Genomic DNA, 25,236 nt, shown 5'->3' on the forward strand with positions numbered 1-25,236 from the left:
TGAATGCACTCATCACAGAGAAGTTTCTGAGAATGCTTCTGTCTAGTTTTTAGGTGAAGATATTTCATTTCCCAGCATAGGCCTGAAAGCGCTCCAAATACCTACTTGCAGATTCTACAAAAAGTGTGTTTCAAAACTGTTCCATCAAAAGGAAGGTTCAAGTCTGTGAGTTGAATGCACTCATCACAAAGAAGTTTCTGAGAATGCTTCTGTGTAGTTGTTATTAGAAGACACTTCCTTTTCCAGCATAGGCCTCAAAGCGCTCGAAATAAACACTTGCAGATTCTGCAGAAAGAGTGTTTCAAAACTGTTCTATCAAAAGGAATGTTCAAGTCGGTGAGTTGAATGCACTCATCACACAGAAGTTTCTGAGAATGCTTCTGTCTAGTTTTTAGGTGAAGATATATCATTTCCCAGCATAGACCTCAAAGCGCTCCAAATATCCACTTGCAGATTCTACAAAAAGTGTGTTTCAAAACTGCTCTTTCAAAAGGAAGGTTCAAGTCTGTGAGTTGAATGCACTCATCACAAAGAAGTTTCTGAGAATACTTCTGTGTAGTTGTTATTTGAAGACATTTCCTTTTCCAACATAGGCCTCAAATCGCTCGAAATGAACACTTGCAGATTCTGCTGAAAGAGTGTTTCAAAACTGTTCTATCAAAAGGAACGTTCAAGTCTGTGAGTTGAATGCACTCATCACACAGAAGTTTCTGAGAATGCTTCTGTCTAGTTTTTAAGTGGAGACGTTTCATTTCCCAGCATAGACCTCACAGCGCTCCAAATATACACTAGCAGATTCTACAAAAAGAGTGTTCCAAACTGCTCTTGCAAAAGAAACGTTCAAGTCTGTGAGTTGAATGCACTCGTCACACAGAAGTTTCTGAGAATGCTTCTGTCTAGTTTTTAGGTGAAGATATTTCATTTCCCAGCATAGGCCTCAAAGCGCTGCAAATATCCACTTGCAGATTCTACAAAAAGAGAGTTTCAAAACCGCTCTTTGAAAAGGAAGGTTCAAGTCTGTGAGTTGAATGCACTCATCACAAAGAAGTTTCTGAGAATGCTTCTGTGTAGTTGTTATTTGAAGACACTTCCTTTTCCAGCATAGGCCTCAAAGCGCTCCAAATAAACACTTGCAGATTCTGCAGAAAGAGTGTTTCAAAACTGTTCTATCAAAAGGAACGTTCAAGTCTGTGAGTTGAATGCACTCATCACACAGAAGTTTCTGAGAATGCTTCTGTCTAGTTTTTAGGTGAAGATATTTCATTTCCCAGCATAGACCTCAAAGCGCTCCAAATATCCACTTGCAGATTCTACAAAAAGTGTGTTTCAAAACTGCTCTTTCAAAAGGAAGGTTCAAGTCTGTGAGTTGAATGCACTCATCACAAAGAAGTTTCTGAGAATACTTCTGTGTAGTTGTTATTTGAAGACATTTCCTTTTCCAACATAGGCCTCAAATCGCTCGAAATGAACACCTGCAGATTCTGCTGAAAGAGTGTTTGAAAACTGTTCTATCAAAAGGAACGTTCAAGTCTGTGAGTTGAATGCACTCATCACACAGAAGTTTCTGAGAATGCTTCTGTCTAGTTTTTAAGTGGAGACATTTCATTTCCCAGCATAGGCCTCACAGCGCTCCAAATATACACTAGCAGATTCTACAAAAAGAGTGTTCCCAAACTGCTCTTGCAAAAGAAACGTTCAAGTCTGTGAGTTTAATGCACTCGTCACACAGAAGTTTCTGAGAATGCTTCTGTCTAGTTTTTAGGTGAAGATATTTCATTTCCCAGCATAGGCCTCAAAGCGCTCCAAATATCCACTTGCAGATTCTACAAAAAGAGAGTTTCAAAACCGCTCTTTGAAAAGGAAGGTTCAAGTCCGTGAGTTGAATGCACTCATCTCAAAGAAGTTTCTGAGAATGCTTCTGTGTACTTGTTATTTGAAGACATTTCCTTTTCCAGCATAGGCCTCAGAGCGCTCGAAATGAACACTTGCAGATTCCGCAGAAAGAGTGTTTGAAAACTGTTCTATCAAAAGGAACGTTCAAGTCTGTGAGTTGAATGCACTCATCACACAGAAGTTTCTGAGAATGCTTCTGTCTAGTTTTTAGGTGGAGACATTACATTTCCCAGCATAGGCTTCACAGCGCTCCAAATATACGCTAGCAGATTCTACAAAAAGAGTGTTCCAAAACTGCTCTTTCAAAAGAAACGTTCAAGTCTGTGAGTTGAATGCACTCGTCACAAACAAGTTTCTGGGAATGCTTCTGTCTAGTCTCTGTCTGAGGATGTTCCCTTTCCCAGCATTGGCCTTCAACAGCTCCAAATATGCACTTGCAGATTCTACAAAAAGAGAGTTTGATAACTCTTCTACCAAAAAGAAGGTTCAACTCTGCGAGTAGAATGCACTCATCCCAAAGAAGTTTCTGAGAATGCTTCTGTCTAGTTTTTATTTGAAGATATTTCCTTTTCCAGCTTAGGCCTCAGAGCGCTCCAAATAAACACTTGCAGATTTTACAAAAGGAGTGTTTCCAAACTGCTCTATCAAAAGGAATGTTCAAGTATGTGAGTCGAATGCACTCATCACAGAGAAGTTTCTGAGAATGCTTCTGTCTAGTTTATAGGTGAAGATATTTCATTTCCCAGCATAGGCCTGAAAGCGCTCCAAATACCTACTTGGAGATTCTACAAAAAGTGTGTTTCAAAACTGTTCCATCAAAAGAAAGGTTCAAGTCTGTGAGTTGAATGCACTCATCACAAAGAAGTTTCTGAGAATGCTTCTGTGTAGTTGTTATTTGAAGACACTTCCTTTTCCAGCATAGGCCTCAAAGCGCTCGAAATAAACACTTGCAGATTCTGCAGAAAGAGTGTTTCAAAACTCTTCTATCAACAGGAACGTTCAAGTCTGTGAGTTGAATGCACTCATCACACAGAAGTTTCTGACAATGCTTCTGTCTAGTTTTTAAGTGGAGACATTTCATTTCCCAGCATAGGCCTCACAGCGCTCCAAATATACACTAGCAGATTCTACAAAAAGATTGTTCCAAAACTGCTCTTGCAAAAGAAACGTTCAAGTCTGTGAGTTGAATGCACTCGTCACAAAGAAGTTTCTGAGAATGCTTCTGTCTAGTTTTTAGGTGGAGACATTACATTTCCCAGCATAGGCTTCACAGCGCTCCAAATATACGCTAGCAGATTCTACAAAAAGAGTGTTCCAAAACTGCTCTTTCAAAAGAAACGTTCAAGTCTGTGAGTTGAGTGCACTCGTCACAAACAAGTTTCTGGGAATGCTTCTGTCTAGTCTCTGTCTGAGGATGTTCCCTTTCCCAGCATTGGCCTTCAACAGCTCCAAATATGCACTTGCAGATTCTACAAAAAGAGAGTTTGATAACTCTTCTACCAAAAAGAAGGTTCAACTCTGCGAGTAGAATGCACTCATCACAAAGAAGTTTCTGAGAAGGCTTCTGTCTAGTTTTTATTTGAAGATATTTCCTTTTCCAGCTTAGGCCTCAGAGCGCTCCAAATAAACACTTGCAGATTTTACAAAAGGAGTGTTTCCAAACTGCTCTATCAAAAGGAATGTTCAAGTATGTGAGTTGAATGCACTCATCACAGAGAAGTTTCTGAGAATGCTTCTGTCTAGTTTTTAGGTGAAGATATTTCATTTCCCAGCATAGGCCTGAAAGCGCTCCAAATACCTACTTGCAGATTCTACAAAAAGTGTGTTTCAAAACTGTTCCATCAAAAGGAAGGTTCAAGTCTGTGAGTTGAATGCACTCATCACAAAGAAGTTTCTGAGAATGCTTCTGTGTAGTTGTTATTTGAAGACACTTCCTTTTCCAGCATAGGCCTCAAAGCGCTCGAAATAAACACTTGCAGATTCTGCAGAAAGAGTGTTTCAAAACTGTTCTATCAAAAGGAATGTTCAAGTCTGTGAGTTGAATGCACTCATCACACAGAAGTTTCTGAGAATGCTTCTGTCTAGTTTTTAGGTGAAGATATATCATTTCCCAGCATAGACCTCAAAGCGCTCCAAATATCCACTTGCAGATTCTACAAAAAGTGTGTTTCAAAACTGCTCTTTCAAAAGGAAGGTTCAAGTCTGTGAGTTGAATGCACTCATCACAAAGAAGTTTCTGAGAATACTTCTGTGTAGTTGTTATTTGAAGACATTTCCTTTTCCAACATAGGCCTCAAATCGCTCGAAATGAACACTTGCAGATTCTGCTGAAAGAGTGTTTGAAAACTGTTCTATCAAAAGGAACGTTCAAGTCTGTGAGTTGAATGCACTCATCACACAGAAGTTTCTGAGAATGCTTCTGTCTAGTTTTTAAGTGGAGACATTTCATTTCCCAGCATAGGCCTCACAGCGCTCCAAATATACACTAGCAGATTCTACAAAAAGAGTGTTCCAAAACTGGTCTTGCAAAAGAAACGTTCAAGTCTGTGAGTTGAATGCACTCGTCACAAAGAAGTTTCTGAGAATGCTTCTGTCTAGTTTTTAGGTGAAGATATTTCATTTCCCAGCATAGGCCTCAAAGCGCTCCAAATATCCACTTGCAGATTCTACAAAAAGAGAGTTTCAAAACCGCTCTTTGAAAAGGAAGGTTCAAATCTGTGAGTTGAATGCACTCATCACAAAGAAGTTTCTGAGAATGCTTCTGTGTAGTTGTTATTTGAAGACATTTCCTTTTCCAGCATAGGCCTCAGAGCGCTCGAAATAAACACTTGCAGATTCTGCAGAAAGAGTGTTTCAAAACTGTTCTATCAAAAGGAACGTTCAAGTCTGGAGTTGAATGCACTCATCACACAGAAGTTTCTGAGAATGCTTCTGTCTAGTTTTTAGGTGAAGATATTTCATTTCCCAGCATAGGCCTCAAAGCGCTCCAAATATCCACTTGCAGATTCTACAAAAAGTATGTTTCAAAACTGCTCTTTCAAAAGGAAGGTTCAAGTCTGTGAGTTGAATGCACTCATCACAAAGAAGTTTCTGAGAATGCTTCTGTGTAGTTGTTATTTGAAGGCATTTCCTTTTCCAGCATAGGCCTCAAATCGCTCGAAATGAACACTTGCAGATTCTGCAGAAAGAGTGTTTGAAAACTGTTCTATCAACAGGAACGTTCAAGTCTGTGAGTTGAATGCACTCATCACACAGAAGTTTCTGAGAATGCTTCTGTCTAGTTTTTAGGTGGAGACATTACATTTCCCAGCATAGGCTTCACAGCGCTCCAAATATACGCTAGCAGATTCTACAAAAAGAGTGTTCCAAAACTGCTCTTTCAAAAGAAACTTTCAAGTCTGTGAGTTGAATGCACTCGTCACAAACAAGTTTCTGGGAATGCTTCTGTCTAGTCTCTGTCTGAGGATGTTCCCTTTCCCAGCATTGGCCTTCAACAGCTCCAAATATGCACTTGCAGATTCTACAAAAAGAGAGTTTGATAACTCTTCTACCAAAAAGAAGGTTCAACTCTGCGAGTAGAATGCACTCATCACAAAGAAGTTTCTGAGAAGGCTTCTGTCTAGTTTTTATTTGAAGATATTTCCTTTTCCAGCTTAGGCCTCAGAGCGCTCCAAATAAACACTTGCAGATTTTACAAAAGGAGTGTTTCCAAACTGCTCTATCAAAAGGAATGTTCAAGTATGTGAGTTGAATGTACTCATCACAGAGAAGTTTCTGAGAATGCTTCTGTCTAGTTTTTAGGTGAAGATATTTCATTTCCCAGCATAGGCCTGAAAGCGCTACAAATACCTGCTTGCAGATTCTACAAAAAGTGTGTTTCAAAACTGTTCCATCAAAAGGAAGGTTCAAGTCTGTGAGTTGAATGCACTCATCACAAAGAAGTTTCTGAGAATGCTTCTGTGTAGTTGTTATTTGAAGACACTTCCTTTTCCAGCATAGGCCTCAAAGCGCTCGAAATAAACACTTGCAGATTCTGCAGAAAGAGTGTTTCAAAACTGTTCTATCAAAAGGAATGTTCAAGTCTGTGAGTTGAATGCACTCATCACACAGAAGTTTCTGAGAATGCTTCTGTCTAGTTTTTAGGTGAAGATATTTCATTTCCCAGCATAGACCTCAAAGCGCTCCAAATATCCACTTGCAGATTCTCCAAAAAGTGTGTTTCAAAACTGCTCTTTCAAAAGGAAGGTTCAAGTCTGTGAGTTGAATGCACTCATCACAAAGAAGGTTCTGAGAATGCTTCTGTGTAGTTGTTATTTGAAGACATTTCCTTTTCCAGCATAGGCCTCAGAGCACTCGAAATGAACACTTGCAGATTCCGCAGAAAGAGTGTTTGAAAACTGTTCTATCAAAAGGAACGTTCAAGTCTGTGAGTTGAATGCACTCATCACACAGAAGTTTCTGAGAATGCTTCTGTCTAGTTTTTAGGTGGAGACATTACATTTCCCAGCATAGGCTTCACAGCGCTCCAAATATACGCTAGCAGATTCTACAAAAAGAGTGTTCCAAAACTGCTCTTTCAAAAGAAACGTTCAAGTCTGTGAGTCGAATGCACTCGTCACAACAAGTTTCTGGGAATGCTTCTGTCTAGTCTCTGTCTGAGGATGTTCCCTTTCCCAGCATTGGCCTTCAACAGCTCCAAATATGCACTTGCAGATTCTACAAAAAGAGAGTTTGATAACTCTTCTACCAAAAAGAAGGTTCAACTCTGCGAGTAGAATGCACTCATCACAAAGAAGTTTCTGAGAATGCTTCTGTCTAGTTTTTATTTGAAGATATTTCCTTTTCCAGCTTAGGCCTCAGAGCGCTCCAAATAAACACTTGCAGATTTTACAAAAGGAGTGTTTCCAAACTGCTCTATCAAAAGGAATGTTCAAGTATGTGAGTTGAATGCACTCATCACAGAGAAGTTTCTGAGAATGCTTCTGTCTAGTTTTTAGGTGAAGATATTTCATTTCCCAGCATAGGCCTGAAAGCGCTCCAAATACCTACTTGCAGATTCTACAAATAGTGTGTTTCAAAACTGTTCCATCAAAAGGAAGGTTCAAGTCTGTGAGTTGAATGCACTCATCACAAAGAAGTTTCTGAGAATGCTTCTGTGTAGTTGTTATTTGAAGACACTTCCTTTTCCAGCATAGGCCTCAAAGCGCTCGAAATAAACACTTGCAGATTCTGCAGAAAGAGTGTTTCAAAACTGTTCTATCAAAAGGAACGTTCAAGTCTGTGAGCTGAATGCACTCATCACACAGAAGTTTCTGAGAATGCTTGTCTAGTTTTTAGGTGAAGATATTTCATTTCCCAGCATAGACCTCAAAGCGCTCCAAATATCCACTTGCAGATTCTACAAAAAGTGTGTTTCAAAACTGCTCTTTCAAAAGGAATGTTCAAGTCTGTGAGTTGAATGCACTCATCACAAAGAAGTTTCTGAGAATACTTCTGTGTAGTTGTTATTTGAAGACATTTCCTTTTCCAACATAGGCCTCAAATCGCTCGAAATGAACACTTGCAGATTCTGCTGAAAGAGTGTTTCAAAACTGTTCTATCAAAAGGAACGTTCAAGTCTGTGAGTTGAATGCACTCATCACACAGAAGTTTCTGAGAATGCTTCTGTCTAGTTTTTAAGTGGAGACATTTCATTTCCCAGCATAGGCCTCACAGCGCTCCAAATATACACTAGCAGATTCTACAAAAAGAGTGTTCCAAAACTGCTCTTGCAAAAGAAACGTTCAAGTCTGTGAGTTTAATGCACCCGTCACACAGAAGTTTCTGAGAATGCTTCTGTCTAGTTTTTAGGTGAAGATATTTCATTTCCCAGCATAGGCCTCAAAGCGCTGCAAATATCCACTTGCAGATTCTACAAAAAGAGAGTTTCAAAACCGCTCTTTGAAAAGGAAGGTTCAAGTCTGTGAGTTGAATGCACTCATCACAAAGAAGTTTCTGAGAATGCTTCTGTGTACTTGTTATTTGAAGACATTTCCTTTTCCAGCATAGGCCTCAGAGCGCTCGAAATGAACACTTGCAGATTCCGCAGAAAGAATGTTTGAAAACTGTTCTATCAAAAGGAACGTTCAAGTCTGTGAGTTGAATGCACTCATCACACAGAAGTTTCTGAGAATGCTTCTGTCTAGTTTTTAGGTGGAGACATTACATTTCCCAGCATAGGCTTCACAGCGCTCCAAATATACGCTAGCAGATTCTACAAAAAGAGTGTTCCAAAACTGCTCTTTCAAAAGAAACGTTCAAGTCTGTGAGTTGAATGCACTCGTCACAAACAAGTTTCTGGGAATGCTTCTGTCTAGTCTCTGTCTGAGGATGTTCCCTTTCCCAGCATTGGCCTTCAACAGCTCCAAATATGCACTTGCAGATTCTACAAAAAGAGAGTTTGATAACTCTTCTACCAAAAAGAAGGTTCAACTCTGCGAGTAGAATGCACTCGTCACAAAGAAGTTTCTGAGAAGGCTTCTGTCTAGTTTTTATTTGAAGATATTTCCTTTTCCAGCTTAGGCCTCAGAGCGCTCCAAATAAACACTTGCAGATTTTACAAAAGGAGTGTTTCCAAACTGCTCTATCAAAAGGAATGTTCAAGTATGTGAGTTGAATGCACTCATCACAGAGAAGTTTCTGAGAATGCTTCTGTCTAGTTTTTAGGTGAAGATATTTCATTTCCCAGCATAGGCCTGAAAGCGCTCCAAATACCTACTTGCAGATTCTACAAATAGTGTGTTTCAAAACTGTTCCATCAAAAGGAAGGTTCAAGTCTGTGAGTTGAATGCACTCATCACAAAGAAGTTTCTGAGAATGCTTCTGTGTAGTTGTTATTTGAAGACACTTCCTTTTCCAGCATAGGCCTCAAAGCGCTCGAAATAAACACTTGCAGATTCTGCAGAAAGAGTGTTTCAAAACTGTTCTATCAAAAGGAACGTTCAAGTCTGTGAGCTGAATGCACTCATCACACAGAAGTTTCTGAGAATGCTTGTCTAGTTTTTAGGTGAAGATATTTCATTTCCCAGCATAGACCTCAAAGCGCTCCAAATATCCACTTGCAGATTCTACAAAAAGTGTGTTTCAAAACTGCTCTTTCAAAAGGAATGTTCAAGTCTGTGAGTTGAATGCACTCATCACAAAGAAGTTTCTGAGAATACTTCTGTGTAGTTGTTATTTGAAGACATTTCCTTTTCCAACATAGGCCTCAAATCGCTCGAAATGAACACTTGCAGATTCTGCTGAAAGAGTGTTTCAAAACTGTTCTATCAAAAGGAACGTTCAAGTCTGTGAGTTGAATGCACTCATCACACAGAAGTTTCTGAGAATGCTTCTGTCTAGTTTTTAAGTGGAGACATTTCATTTCCCAGCATAGGCCTCACAGCGCTCCAAATATACACTAGCAGATTCTACAAAAAGAGTGTTCCAAAACTGCTCTTGCAAAAGAAACGTTCAAGTCTGTGAGTTTAATGCACCCGTCACACAGAAGTTTCTGAGAATGCTTCTGTCTAGTTTTTAGGTGAAGATATTTCATTTCCCAGCATAGGCCTCAAAGCGCTGCAAATATCCACTTGCAGATTCTACAAAAAGAGAGTTTCAAAACCGCTCTTTGAAAAGGAAGGTTCAAGTCTGTGAGTTGAATGCACTCATCACAAAGAAGTTTCTGAGAATGCTTCTGTGTACTTGTTATTTGAAGACATTTCCTTTTCCAGCATAGGCCTCAGAGCGCTCGAAATGAACACTTGCAGATTCCGCAGAAAGAATGTTTGAAAACTGTTCTATCAAAAGGAACGTTCAAGTCTGTGAGTTGAATGCACTCATCACACAGAAGTTTCTGAGAATGCTTCTGTCTAGTTTTTAGGTGGAGACATTACATTTCCCAGCATAGGCTTCACAGCGCTCCAAATATACGCTAGCAGATTCTACAAAAAGAGTGTTCCAAAACTGCTCTTTCAAAAGAAACGTTCAAGTCTGTGAGTTGAATGCACTCGTCACAAACAAGTTTCTGGGAATGCTTCTGTCTAGTCTCTGTCTGAGGATGTTCCCTTTCCCAGCATTGGCCTTCAACAGCTCCAAATATGCACTTGCAGATTCTACAAAAAGAGAGTTTGATAACTCTTCTACCAAAAAGAAGGTTCAACTCTGCGAGTAGAATGCACTCGTCACAAAGAAGTTTCTGAGAAGGCTTCTGTCTAGTTTTTATTTGAAGATATTTCCTTTTCCAGCTTAGGCCTCAGAGCGCTCCAAATAAACACTTGCAGATTTTACAAAAGGAGTGTTTCCAAACTGCTCTATCAAAAGGAATGTTCAAGTATGTGAGTTGAATGCACTCATCACAGAGAAGTTTCTGAGAATGCTTCTGTCTAGTTTTTAGGTGAAGATATTTCATTTCCCAGCATAGGCCTGAAAGCGCTCCAAATACCTACTTGCAGATTCTACAAATAGTGTGTTTCAAAACTGTTCCATCAAAAGGAAGGTTCAAGTCTGTGAGTTGAATGCACTCATCACAAAGAAGTTTCTGAGAATGCTTCTGTGTAGTTGTTATTTGAAGACACTTCCTTTTCCAGCATAGGCCTCAAAGCGCTCGAAATAAACACTTGCAGATTCTGCAGAAAGAGTGTTTCAAAACTGTTCTATCAAAAGGAACGTTCAAGTCTGTGAGCTGAATGCACTCATCACACAGAAGTTTCTGAGAATGCTTGTCTAGTTTTTAGGTGAAGATATTTCATTTCCCAGCATAGACCTCAAAGCGCTCCAAATATCCACTTGCAGATTCTACAAAAAGTGTGTTTCAAAACTGCTCTTTCAAAAGGAATGTTCAAGTCTGTGAGTTGAATGCACTCATCACAAAGAAGTTTCTGAGAATACTTCTGTGTAGTTGTTATTTGAAGACATTTCCTTTTCCAACATAGGCCTCAAATCGCTCGAAATGAACACTTGCAGATTCTGCTGAAAGAGTGTTTCAAAACTGTTCTATCAAAAGGAACGTTCAAGTCTGTGAGTTGAACGCACTCATCACACAGAAGTTTCTGAGAATGCTTCTGTCTAGTTTTTAAGTGGAGACATTTCATTTCCCAGCATAGGCCTCACAGCGCTCCAAATATACACTAGCAGATTCTACAAAAAGAGTGTTCCAAAACTGCTCTTGCAAAAGAAACGTTCAAGTCTGTGAGTTTAATGCACCCGTCACACAGAAGTTTCTGAGAATGCTTCTGTCTAGTTTTTAGGTGAAGATATTTCATTTCCCAGCATAGGCCTCAAAGCGCTGCAAATATCCACTTGCAGATTCTACAAAAAGAGAGTTTCAAAACCGCTCTTTGAAAAGGAAGGTTCAAGTCTGTGAGTTGAATGCACTCATCACAAAGAAGTTTCTGAGAATGCTTCTGTGTACTTGTTATTTGAAGACATTTCCTTTTCCAGCATAGGCCTCAGAGCGCTCGAAATGAACACTTGCAGATTCCGCAGAAAGAATGTTTGAAAACTGTTCTATCAAAAGGAACGTTCAAGTCTGTGAGTTGAATGCACTCATCACACAGAAGTTTCTGAGAATGCTTCTGTCTAGTTTTTAGGTGGAGACATTACATTTCCCAGCATAGGCTTCACAGCGCTCCAAATATACGCTAGCAGATTCTACAAAAAGAGTGTTCCAAAACTGCTCTTTCAAAAGAAACGTTCAAGTCTGTGAGTTGAATGCACTCGTCACAAACAAGTTTCTGGGAATGCTTCTGTCTAGTCTCTGTCTGAGGATGTTCCCTTTCCCAGCATTGGCCTTCAACAGCTCCAAATATGCACTTGCAGATTCTACAAAAAGAGAGTTTGATAACTCTTCTACCAAAAAGAAGGTTCAACTCTGCGAGTAGAATGCACTCGTCACAAAGAAGTTTCTGAGAAGGCTTCTGTCTAGTTTTTATTTGAAGATATTTCCTTTTCCAGCTTAGGCCTCAGAGCGCTCCAAATAAACACTTGCAGATTTTACAAAAGGAGTGTTTCCAAACTGCTCTATCAAAAGGAATGTTCAAGTATGTGAGTTGAATGCACTCATCACAGAGAAGTTTCTGAGAATGCTTCTGTCTAGTTTTTAGGTGAAGATATTTCATTTCCCAGCATAGGCCTGAAAGCGCTCCAAATACCTACTTGCAGATTCTACAAAAAGTGTGTTTCAAAACTGTTCCATCAAAAGGAAGGTTCAAGTCTGTGAGTTGAATGCACTCATCACAAAGAAGTTTCTGAGAATGCTTCTGTGTAGTTGTTATTTGAAGACACTTCCTTTTCCAGCATAGGCCTCAAAGCGCTCCAAATAAACACTTGCAGATTCTGCAGAAAGAGTGTTTCAAAACTGTTCTATCAAAAGGAACGTTCAAGTCTGTGAGTTGAATGCACTCATCACACAGAAGTTTCTGAGAATGCTTCTGTCTAGTTTTTAGGTGAAGATATTTCATTTCCCAGCATAGACCTCAAAGCGCTCCAAATATCCACTTGCAGATTCTACAAAAAGTGTGTTTCAAAACTGCTCTTTCAAAAGGAAGGTTCAAGTCTGTGAGTTGAATGCACTCATCACAAAGAAGTTTCTGAGAATACTTCTGTGTAGTTGTTATTTGAAGACATTTCCTTTTCCAACATAGGCCTCAAATCGCTCGAAATGAACACCTGCAGATTCTGCTGAAAGAGTGTTTGAAAACTGTTCTATCAAAAAGAACGTTCAAGTCTGTGAGTTGAATGCACTCATCACACAGAAGTTTCTGAGAATGCTTCTGTCTAGTTTTTAAGTGGAGACATTTCATTTCCCAGCATAGGCCTCACAGCGCTCCAAATATACACTAGCAGATTCTACAAAAAGAGTGTTCCCAAACTGCTCTTGCAAAAGAAACGTTCAAGTCTGTGAGTTTAATGCACTCGTCACACAGAAGTTTCTGAGAATGCTTCTGTCTAGTTTTTAGGTGAAGATATTTCATTTCCCAGCATAGGCCTCAAAGCGCTCCAAATATCCACTTGCAGATTCTACAAAAAGAGAGTTTCAAAACCGCTCTTTGAAAAGGAAGGTTCAAGTCCGTGAGTTGAATGCACTCATCTCAAAGAAGTTTCTGAGAATGCTTCTGTGTACTTGTTATTTGAAGACATTTCCTTTTCCAGCATAGGCCTCAGAGCGCTCGAAATGAACACTTGCAGATTCCGCAGAAAGAGTGTTTGAAAACTGTTCTCTCAAAAGGAACGTTCAAGTCTGTGAGTTGAATGCACTCATCACACAGAAGTTTCTGAGAATGCTTCTGTCTAGTTTTTAGGTGGAGACATTACATTTCCCAGCATAGGCTTCACAGCGCTCCAAATATACGCTAGCAGATTCTACAAAAAGAGTGTTCCAAAACTGCTCTTTCAAAAGAAACGTTCAAGTCTGTGAGTTGAATGCACTCGTCACAAACAAGTTTCTGGGAATGCTTCTGTCTAGTCTCTGTCTCAGCATGTTCCCTTTCCCAGCATTGGCCTTCAACAGCTCCAAATATGCACTTGCAGATTCTACAAAAAGAGAGTTTGATAACTCTTCTACCAAAAAGAAGGTTCAACTCTGCGAGTAAAATGCACTCATCACAAAGAAGTTTCTGAGAAGGCTTCTGTCTAGTTTTTATTTGAAGATATTTCCTTTTCCAGCTTAGGCCTCAGAGCGCTCCAAATAAACACTTGCAGATTTTACAAAAGGAGTGTTTCCAAACTGCTCTATCAAAAGGAATGTTCAAGTATGTGAGTTGAATGCACTCATCACAGAGAAGTTTCTGAGAATGCTTCTGTCTAGTTTTTAAGTGAAGATATTTCATTTCCCAGCATAGGCCTGAAAGCGCTCCAAATACCTACTTGCAGATTCTACAAAAAGTGTGTTTCAAAACTGTTCCATCAAAAGGAAGGTTCAAGTCTGTGAGTTGAATGCACTCATCACAAAGAAGTTTCTGAGAATGCTTCTGTGTAGTTGTTATTTGAAGACACTTCCTTTTCCAGCATAGGCCTCAAAGCGCTCGAAATAAACACTTGCAGATTCTGCAGAAAGAGTGTTTCAAAACTCTTCTATCAACAGGAACGTTCAAGTCTGTGAGTTGAATGCACTCATCACACAGAAGTTTCTGACAATGCTTCTGTCTAGTTTTTAAGTGGAGACATTTCATTTCCCAGCATAGGCCTCACAGCGCTCCAAATATACACTAGCAGATTCTACAAAAAGATTGTTCCAAAACTGCTCTTGCAAAAGAAACGTTCAAGTCTGTGAGTTGAATGCACTCGTCACAAAGAAGTTTCTGAGAATGCTTCTGTCTAGTTTTTAGGTGGAGACATTACATTTCCCAGCATAGGCTTCACAGCGCTCCAAATATACGCTAGCAGATTCTACAAAAAGAGTGTTCCAAAACTGCTCTTTCAAAAGAAACGTTCAAGTCTGTGAGTTGAGTGCACTCGTCACAAACAAGTTTCTGGGAATGCTTCTGTCTAGTCTCTGTCTGAGGATGTTCCCTTTCCCAGCATTGGCCTTCAACAGCTCCAAATATGCACTTGCAGATTCTACAAAAAGAGAGTTTGATAACTCTTCTACCAAAAAGAAGGTTCAACTCTGCGAGTAGAATGCACTCATCACAAAGAAGTTTCTGAGAAGGCTTCTGTCTAGTTTTTATTTGAAGATATTTCCTTTTCCAGCTTAGGCCTCAGAGCGCTCCAAATAAACACTTGCAGATTTTACAAAAGGAGTGTTTCCAAACTGCTCTATCAAAAGGAATGTTCAAGTATGTGAGTTGAATGCACTCATCACAGAGAAGTTTCTGAGAATGCTTCTGTCTAGTTTTTAGGTGAAGATATTTCATTTCCCAGCATAGGCCTGAAAGCGCTCCAAATACCTACTTGCAGATTCTACAAAAAGTGTGTTTCAAAACTGTTCCATCAAAAGGAAGGTTCAAGTCTGTGAGTTGAATGCACTCATCACAAAGAAGTTTCTGAGAATGCTTCTGTGTAGTTGTTATTTGAAGACACTTCCTTTTCCAGCATAGGCCTCAAAGCGCTCGAAATAAACACTTGCAGATTCTGCAGAAAGAGTGTTTCAAAACTGTTCTATCAAAAGGAATGTTCAAGTCTGTGAGTTGAATGCACTCATCACACAGAAGTTTCTGAGAATGCTTCTGTCTAGTTTTTAGGTGAAGATATATCATTTCCCAGCATAGACCTCAAAGCGCTCCAAATATCCACTTGCAGATTCTACAAAAAGTGTGTTTCAAAACTGCTCTTTCAAAAGGAAGGTTCAAGTCTGTGAGTTGAATGCACTCATCACAAAGAAGTTTCTGAGAATACTTCTGTGTAGTTGTTATTTGAAGACATTTCCTTTTCCAACATAGGCCTCAAATCGCTCGAAATGAACACTTGCAGATTCTGCTGAAAGAGTGTTTGAAAACTGTTCTATCAAAAGGAACGTTCAAGTCTGTGAGTTGAATGCACTCATCACACAGAAGTTTCTGAGAATGCTTCTGTCTAGTTTTTAAGTGGAGACATTTCATTTCCCAGCATAGGCCTCACAGCGCTCCAAATATACACTAGCAGATTCTACAAAAAGAGTGTTCCAAAACTGGTCTTGCAAAAGAAACGTTCAAGTCTGTGAGTTGAATGCACTCGTCACAAAGAAGTTTCTGAGAATGCTTCTGTCTAGTTTTTAGGTGAAGATATTTCATTTCCCAGCATAGGCCTCAAAGCGCTCCAAATATCCACTTGCAGATTCTACAAAAAGAGAGTTTCAAAACCGCTCTTTGAAAAGGAAGGTTCAAATCTGTGAGTTGAATGCACTCATCACAAAGAAGTTTCTGAGAATGCTTCTGTGTAGTTGTTATTTGAAGACATTTCCTTTTCCAGCATAGGCCTCAGAGCGCTCGAAATAAACACTTGCAGATTCTGCAGAAAGAGTGTTTCAAAACTGTTCTATCAAAAGGAACGTTCAAGTCTGGAGTTGAATGCACTCATCACACAGAAGTTTCTGAGAATGCTTCTGTCTAGTTTTTAGGTGAAGATATTTCATTTCCCAGCATAGGCCTCAAAGCGCTCCAAATATCCACTTGCAGATTCTACAAAAAGTATGTTTCAAAACTGCTCTTTCAAAAGGAAGGTTCAAGTCTGTGAGTTGAATGCACTCATCACAAAGAAGTTTCTGAGAATGCTTCTGTGTAGTTGTTATTTGAAGGCATTTCCTTTTCCAGCATAGGCCTCAAATCGCTCGAAATGAACACTTGCAGATTCTGCAGAAAGAGTGTTTGAAAACTGTTCTATCAACAGGAACGTTCAAGTCTGTGAGTTGAATGCACTCATCACACAGAAGTTTCTGAGAATGCTTCTGTCTAGTTTTTAGGTGGAGACATTACATTTCCCAGCATAGGCTTCACAGCGCTCCAAATATACGCTAGCAGATTCTACAAAAAGAGTGTTCCAAAACTGCTCTTTCAAAAGAAACTTTCAAGTCTGTGAGTTGAATGCACTCGTCACAAACAAGTTTCTGGGAATGCTTCTGTCTAGTCTCTGTCTGAGGATGTTCCCTTTCCCAGCATTGGCCTTCAACAGCTCCAAATATGCACTTGCAGATTCTACAAAAAGAGAGTTTGATAACTCTTCTACCAAAAAGAAGGTTCAACTCTGCGAGTAGAATGCACTCATCACAAAGAAGTTTCTGAGAAGGCTTCTGTCTAGTTTTTATTTGAAGATATTTCCTTTTCCAGCTTAGGCCTCAGAGCGCTCCAAATAAACACTTGCAGATTTTACAAAAGGAGTGTTTCCAAACTGCTCTATCAAAAGGAATGTTCAAGTATGTGAGTTGAATGTACTCATCACAGAGAAGTTTCTGAGAATGCTTCTGTCTAGTTTTTAGGTGAAGATATTTCATTTCCCAGCATAGGCCTGAAAGCGCTACAAATACCTGCTTGCAGATTCTACAAAAAGTGTGTTTCAAAACTGTTCCATCAAAAGGAAGGTTCAAGTCTGTGAGTTGAATGCACTCATCACAAAGAAGTTTCTGAGAATGCTTCTGTGTAGTTGTTATTTGAAGACACTTCCTTTTCCAGCATAGGCCTCAAAGCGCTCGAAATAAACACTTGCAGATTCTGCAGAAAGAGTGTTTCAAAACTGTTCTATCAAAAGGAATGTTCAAGTCTGTGAGTTGAATGCACTCATCACACAGAAGTTTCTGAGAATGCTTCTGTCTAGTTTTTAGGTGAAGATATTTCATTTCCCAGCATAGACCTCAAAGCGCTCCAAATATCCACTTGCAGATTCTCCAAAAAGTGTGTTTCAAAACTGCTCTTTCAAAAGGAAGGTTCAAGTCTGTGAGTTGAATGCACTCATCACAAAGAAGGTTCTGAGAATGCTTCTGTGTAGTTGTTATTTGAAGACATTTCCTTTTCCAGCATAGGCCTCAGAGCACTCGAAATGAACACTTGCAGATTCCGCAGAAAGAGTGTTTGAAAACTGTTCTATCAAAAGGAACGTTCAAGTCTGTGAGTTGAATGCACTCATCACACAGAAGTTTCTGAGAATGCTTCTGTCTAGTTTTTAGGTGGAGACATTACATTTCCCAGCATAGGCTTCACAGCGCTCCAAATATACGCTAGCAGATTCTACAAAAAGAGTGTTCCAAAACTGCTCTTTCAAAAGAAACGTTCAAGTCTGTGAGTCGAATGCACTCGTCACAACAAGTTTCTGGGAATGCTTCTGTCTAGTCTCTGTCTGAGGATGTTCCCTTTCCCAGCATTGGCCTTCAACAGCTCCAAATATGCACTTGCAGATTCTACAAAAAGAGAGTTTGATAACTCTTCTACCAAAAAGAAGGTTCAACTCTGCGAGTAGAATGCACTCATCACAAAGAAGTTTCTGAGAATGCTTCTGTCTAGTTTTTATTTGAAGATATTTCCTTTTCCAGCTTAGGCCTCAGAGCGCTCCAAATAAACACTTGCAGATTTTACAAAAGGAGTGTTTCCAAACTGCTCTATCAAAAGGAATGTTCAAGTATGTGAGTTGAATGCACTCATCACAGAGAAGTTTCTGAGAATGCTTCTGTCTAGTTTTTAGGTGAAGATATTTCATTTCCCAGCATAGGCCTGAAAGCGCTCCAAATACCTACTTGCAGATTCTACAAATAGTGTGTTTCAAAACTGTTCCATCAAAAGGAAGGTTCAAGTCTGTGAGTTGAATGCACTCATCACAAAGAAGTTTCTGAGAATGCTTCTGTGTAGTTGTTATTTGAAGACACTTCCTTTTCCAGCATAGGCCTCAAAGCGCTCGAAATAAACACTTGCAGATTCTGCAGAAAGAGTGTTTCAAAACTGTTCTATCAAAAGGAACGTTCAAGTCTGTGAGCTGAATGCACTCATCACACAGAAGTTTCTGAGAATGCTTGTCTAGTTTTTAGGTGAAGATATTTCATTTCCCAGCATAGACCTCAAAGCGCTCCAAATATCCACTTGCAGATTCTACAAAAAGTGTGTTTCAAAACTGCTCTTTCAAAAGGAATGTTCAAGTCTGTGAGTTGAATGCACTCATCACAAAGAAGTTTCTGAGAATACTTCTGTGTAGTTGTTATTTGAAGACATTTCCTTTTCCAACATAGGCCTCAAATCGCTCGAAATGAACACTTGCAGATTCTGCTGAAAGAGTGTTTCAAAACTGTTCTATCAAAAGGAACGTTCAAGTCTGTGAGTTGAATGCACTCATCACACAGAAGTTTCTGAGAATGCTTCTGTCTAGTTTTTAAGTGGAGACATTTCATTTCCCAGCATAGGCCTCACAGCGCTCCAAATATACACTAGCAGATTCTACAAAAAGAGTGTTCCAAAACTGCTCTTGCAAAAGAAACGTTCAAGTCTGTGAGTTTAATGCACCCGTCACACAGAAGTTTCTGAGAATGCTTCTGTCTAGTTTTTAGGTGAAGATATTTCATTTCCCAGCATAGGCCTCAAAGCGCTGCAAATATCCACTTGCAGATTCTACAAAAAGAGAGTTTCAAAACCGCTCTTTGAAAAGGAAGGTTCAAGTCTGTGAGTTGAATGCACTCATCACAAAGAAGTTTCTGAGAATGCTTCTGTGTACTTGTTATTTGAAGACATTTCCTTTTCCAGCATAGGCCTCAGAGCGCTCGAAATGAACACTTGCAGATTCCGCAGAAAGAATGTTTGAAAACTGTTCTATCAAAAGGAACGTTCAAGTCTGTGAGTTGAATGCACTCATCACACAGAAGTTTCTGAGAATGCTTCTGTCTAGTTTTTAGGTGGAGACATTACATTTCCCAGCATAGGCTTCACAGCGCTCCAAATATACGCTAGCAGATTCTACAAAAAGAGTGTTCCAAAACTGCTCTTTCAAAAGAAACGTTCAAGTCTGTGAGTTGAATGCACTCGTCACAAACAAGTTTCTGGGAATGCTTCTGTCTAGTCTCTGTCTGAGGATGTTCCCTTTCCCAGCATTGGCCTTCAACAGCTCCAAATATGCACTTGCAGATTCTACAAAAAGAGAGTTTGATAACTCTTCTACCAAAAAGAAGGTTCAACTCTGCGAGTAGAATGCACTCGTCACAAAGAAGTTTCTGAGAAGGCTTCTGTCTAGTTTTTATTTGAAGATATTTCCTTTTCCAGCTTAGGCCTCAGAGCGCTCCAAATAAACACTTGCAGATTTTACAAAAGGAGTGTTTCCAAACTGCTCTATCAAAAGGAATGTTCAAGTATGTGAGTTGAATGCACTCATCACAGAGAAGTTTCTGAGAATGCTTCTGTCTAGTTTTTAGGTGAAGATATTTCATTTCCCAGCATAGGCCTGAAAGCGCTCCAAATACCTACTTGCAGATTCTACAAATAGTGTGTTTCAAAACTGTTCCATCAAAAGGAAGGTTCAAGTCTGTGAGTTGAATGCACTCATCACAAAGAAGTTTCTGAGAATGCTTCTGTGTAGTTGTTATTTGAAGACACTTCCTTTTCCAGCATAGGCCTCAAAGCGCTCGAAATAAACACTTGCAGATTCTGCAGAAAGAGTGTTTCAAAACTGTTCTATCAAAAGGAACGTTCAAGTCTGTGAGCTGAATGCACTCATCACACAGAAGTTTCTGAGAATGCTTGTCTAGTTTTTAGGTGAAGATATTTCATTTCCCAGCATAGACCTCAAAGCGCTCCAAATATCCACTTGCAGATTCTACAAAAAGTGTGTTTCAAAACTGCTCTTTCAAAAGGAATGTTCAAGTCTGTGAGTTGAATGCACTCATCACAAAGAAGTTTCTGAGAATACTTCTGTGTAGTTGTTATTTGAAGACATTTCCTTTTCCAACATAGGCCTCAAATCGCTCGAAATGAACACTTGCAGATTCTGCTGAAAGAGTGTTTCAAAACTGTTCTATCAAAAGGAACGTTCAAGTCTGTGAGTTGAATGCACTCATCACACAGAAGTTTCTGAGAATGCTTCTGTCTAGTTTTTAAGTGGAGACATTTCATTTCCCAGCATAGGCCTCACAGCGCTCCAAATATACACTAGCAGATTCTACAAAAAGAGTGTTCCAAAACTGCTCTTGCAAAAGAAACGTTCAAGTCTGTGAGTTTAATGCACCCGTCACACAGAAGTTTCTGAGAATGCTTCTGTCTAGTTTTTAGGTGAAGATATTTCATTTCCCAGCATAGGCCTCAAAGCGCTGCAAATATCCACTTGCAGATTCTACAAAAAGAGAGTTTCAAAACCGCTCTTTGAAAAGGAAGGTTCAAGTCTGTGAGTTGAATGCACTCATCACAAAGAAGTTTCTGAGAATGCTTCTGTGTACTTGTTATTTGAAGACATTTCCTTTTCCAGCATAGGCCTCAGAGCGCTCGAAATGAACACTTGCAGATTCCGCAGAAAGAATGTTTGAAAACTGTTCTATCAAAAGGAACGTTCAAGTCTGTGAGTTGAATGCACTCATCACACAGAAGTTTCTGAGAATGCTTCTGTCTAGTTTTTAGGTGGAGACATTACATTTCCCAGCATAGGCTTCACAGCGCTCCAAATATACGCTAGCAGATTCTACAAAAAGAGTGTTCCAAAACTGCTCTTTCAAAAGAAACGTTCAAGTCTGTGAGTTGAATGCACTCGTCACAAACAAGTTTCTGGGAATGCTTCTGTCTAGTCTCTGTCTGAGGATGTTCCCTTTCCCAGCATTGGCCTTCAACAGCTCCAAATATGCACTTGCAGATTCTACAAAAAGAGAGTTTGATAACTCTTCTACCAAAAAGAAGGTTCAACTCTGCGAGTAGAATGCACTCGTCACAAAGAAGTTTCTGAGAAGGCTTCTGTCTAGTTTTTATTTGAAGATATTTCCTTTTCCAGCTTAGGCCTCAGAGCGCTCCAAATAAACACTTGCAGATTTTACAAAAGGAGTGTTTCCAAACTGCTCTATCAAAAGGAATGTTCAAGTATGTGAGTTGAATGCACTCATCACAGAGAAGTTTCTGAGAATGCTTCTGTCTAGTTTTTAGGTGAAGATATTTCATTTCCCAGCATAGGCCTGAAAGCGCTCCAAATACCTACTTGCAGATTCTACAAATAGTGTGTTTCAAAACTGTTCCATCAAAAGGAAGGTTCAAGTCTGTGAGTTGAATGCACTCATCACAAAGAAGTTTCTGAGAATGCTTCTGTGTAGTTGTTATTTGAAGACACTTCCTTTTCCAGCATAGGCCTCAAAGCGCTCGAAATAAACACTTGCAGATTCTGCAGAAAGAGTGTTTCAAAACTGTTCTATCAAAAGGAACGTTCAAGTCTGTGAGCTGAATGCACTCATCACACAGAAGTTTCTGAGAATGCTTGTCTAGTTTTTAGGTGAAGATATTTCATTTCCCAGCATAGACCTCAAAGCGCTCCAAATATCCACTTGCAGATTCTACAAAAAGTGTGTTTCAAAACTGCTCTTTCAAAAGGAATGTTCAAGTCTGTGAGTTGAATGCACTCATCACAAAGAAGTTTCTGAGAATACTTCTGTGTAGTTGTTATTTGAAGACATTTCCTTTTCCAACATAGGCCTCAAATCGCTCGAAATGAACACTTGCAGATTCTGCTGAAAGAGTGTTTCAAAACTGTTCTATCAAAAGGAACGTTCAAGTCTGTGAGTTGAACGCACTCATCACACAGAAGTTTCTGAGAATGCTTCTGTCTAGTTTTTAAGTGGAGACATTTCATTTTCCAGCATAGGCCTCACAGCGCTCCAAATATACACTAGCAGATTCTACAAAAAGAGTGTTCCAAAACTGCTCTTGCAAAAGAAACGTTCAAGTCTGTGAGTTTAATGCACCCGTCACACAGAAGTTTCTGAGAATGCTTCTGTCTAGTTTTTAGGTGAAGATATTTCATTTCCCAGCATAGGCCTCAAAGCGCTGCAAATATCCACTTGCAGATTCTACAAAAAGAGAGTTTCAAAACCGCTCTTTGAAAAGGAAGGTTCAAGTCTGTGAGTTGAATGCACTCATCACAAAGAAGTTTCTGAGAATGCTTCTGTGTACTTGTTATTTGAAGACATTTCCTTTTCCAGCATAGGCCTCAGAGCGCTCGAAATGAACACTTGCAGATTCCGCAGAAAGAATGTTTGAAAACTGTTCTATCAAAAGGAACGTTCAAGTCTGTGAGTTGAATGCACTCATCACACAGAAGTTTCTGAGAATGCTTCTGTCTAGTTTTTAGGTGGAGACATTACATTTCCCAGCATAGGCTTCACAGCGCTCCAAATATACGCTAGCAGATTCTACAAAAAGAGTGTTCCAAAACTGCTCTTTCAAAAGAAACGTTCAAGTCTGTGAGTTGAATGCACTCGTCACAAACAAGTTTCTGGGAATGCTTCTGTCTAGTCTCTGTCTGAGGATGTTCCCTTTCCCAGCATTGGCCTTCAACAGCTCCAAATATGCACTTGCAGATTCTACAAAAAGAGAGTTTGATAACTCTTCTACCAAAAAGAAGGTTCAACTCTGCGAGTAGAATGCACTCGTCACAAAGAAGTTTCTGAGAAGGCTTCTGTCTAGTTTTTATTTGAAGATATTTCCTTTTCCAGCTTAGGCCTCAGAGCGCTCCAAATAAACACTTGCAGATTTTACAAAAGGAGTGTTTCCAAACTGCTCTATCAAAAGGAATGTTCAAGTATGTGAGTTGAATGCACTCATCACAGAGAAGTTTCTGAGAATGCTTCTGTCTAGTTTTTAGGTGAAGATATTTCATTTCCCAGCATAGGCCTGAAAGCGCTCCAAATACCTACTTGCAGATTCTACAAAAAGTGTGTTTCAAAACTGTTCCATCAAAAGGAAGGTTCAAGTCTGTGAGTTGAATGCACTCATCACAAAGAAGTTTCTGAGAATGCTTCTGTGTAGTTGTTATTTGAAGACACTTCCTTTTCCAGCATAGGCCTCAAAGCGCTCCAAATAAACACTTGCAGATTCTGCAGAAAGAGTGTTTCAAAACTGTTCTATCAAAAGGAACGTTCAAGTCTGTGAGTTGAATGCACTCATCACACAGAAGTTTCTGAGAATGCTTCTGTCTAGTTTTTAGGTGAAGATATTTCATTTCCCAGCATAGACCTCAAAGCGCTCCAAATATCCACTTGCAGATTCTACAAAAAGTGTGTTTCAAAACTGCTCTTTCAAAAGGAAGGTTCAAGTCTGTGAGTTGAATGCACTCATCACAAAGAAGTTTCTGAGAATACTTCTGTGTAGTTGTTATTTGAAGACATTTCCTTTTCCAACATAGGCCTCAAATCGCTCGAAATGAACACCTGCAGATTCTGCTGAAAGAGTGTTTGAAAACTGTTCTATCAAAAAGAACGTTCAAGTCTGTGAGTTGAATGCACTCATCACACAGAAGTTTCTGAGAATGCTTCTGTCTAGTTTTTAAGTGGAGACATTTCATTTCCCAGCATAGGCCTCACAGCGCTCCAAATATACACTAGCAGATTCTACAAAAAGAGTGTTCCCAAACTGCTCTTGCAAAAGAAACGTTCAAGTCTGTGAGTTTAATGCACTCGTCACACAGAAGTTTCTGAGAATGCTTCTGTCTAGTTTTTAGGTGAAGATATTTCATTTCCCAGCATAGGCCTCAAAGCGCTCCAAATATCCACTTGCAGATTCTACAAAAAGAGAGTTTCAAAACCGCTCTTTGAAAAGGAAGGTTCAAGTCCGTGAGTTGAATGCACTCATCTCAAAGAAGTTTCTGAGAATGCTTCTGTGTACTTGTTATTTGAAGACATTTCCTTTTCCAGCATAGGCCTCAGAGCGCTCGAAATGAACACTTGCAGATTCCGCAGAAAGAGTGTTTGAAAACTGTTCTCTCAAAAGGAACGTTCAAGTCTGTGAGTTGAATGCACTCATCACACAGAAGTTTCTGAGAATGCTTCTGTCTAGTTTTTAGGTGGAGACATTACATTTCCCAGCATAGGCTTCACAGCGCTCCAAATATACGCTAGCAGATTCTACAAAAAGAGTGTTCCAAAACTGCTCTTTCAAAAGAAACGTTCAAGTCTGTGAGTTGAATGCACTCGTCACAAACAAGTTTCTGGGAATGCTTCTGTCTAGTCTCTGTCTGAGGATGTTCCCTTTCCCAGCATTGGCCTTCAACAGCTCCAAATATGCACTTGCAGATTCTACAAAAAGAGAGTTTGATAACTCTTCTACCAAAAAGAAGGTTCAACTCTGCGAGTAGAATGCACTCATCCCAAAGAAGTTTCTGAGAATGCTTCTGTCTAGTTTTTATTTGAAGATATTTCCTTTTCCAGCTTAGGCCTCAGAGCGCTCCAAATAAACACTTGCAGATTTTACAAAAGGAGTGTTTCCAAACTGCTCTATCAAAAGGAATGTTCAAGTATGTGAGTCGAATGCACTCATCACAGAGAAGTTTCTGAGAATGCTTCTGTCTAGTTTATAGGTGAAGATATTTCATTTCCCAGCATAGGCCTGAAAGCGCTCCAAATACCTACTTGGAGATTCTACAAAAAGTGTGTTTCAAAACTGTTCCATCAAAAGAAAGGTTCAAGTCTGTGAGTTGAATGCACTCATCACAAAGAAGTTTCTGAGAATGCTTCTGTGTAGTTGTTATTTGAAGACACTTCCTTTTCCAGCATAGGCCTCAAAGCGCTCGAAATAAACACTTGCAGATTCTGCAGAAAGAGTGTTTCAAAACTCTTCTATCAACAGGAACGTTCAAGTCTGTGAGTTGAATGCACTCATCACACAGAAGTTTCTGACAATGCTTCTGTCTAGTTTTTAAGTGGAGACATTTCATTTCCCAGCATAGGCCTCACAGCGCTCCAAATATACACTAGCAGATTCT

The sequence above is a fragment of the Pongo abelii genome, chromosome 5 (assembly GCF_028885655.2).
Source record: "Pongo abelii isolate AG06213 chromosome 5, NHGRI_mPonAbe1-v2.0_pri, whole genome shotgun sequence".
NCBI classification, from domain to species: Eukaryota; Metazoa; Chordata; class Mammalia; order Primates; family Hominidae; genus Pongo; species Pongo abelii.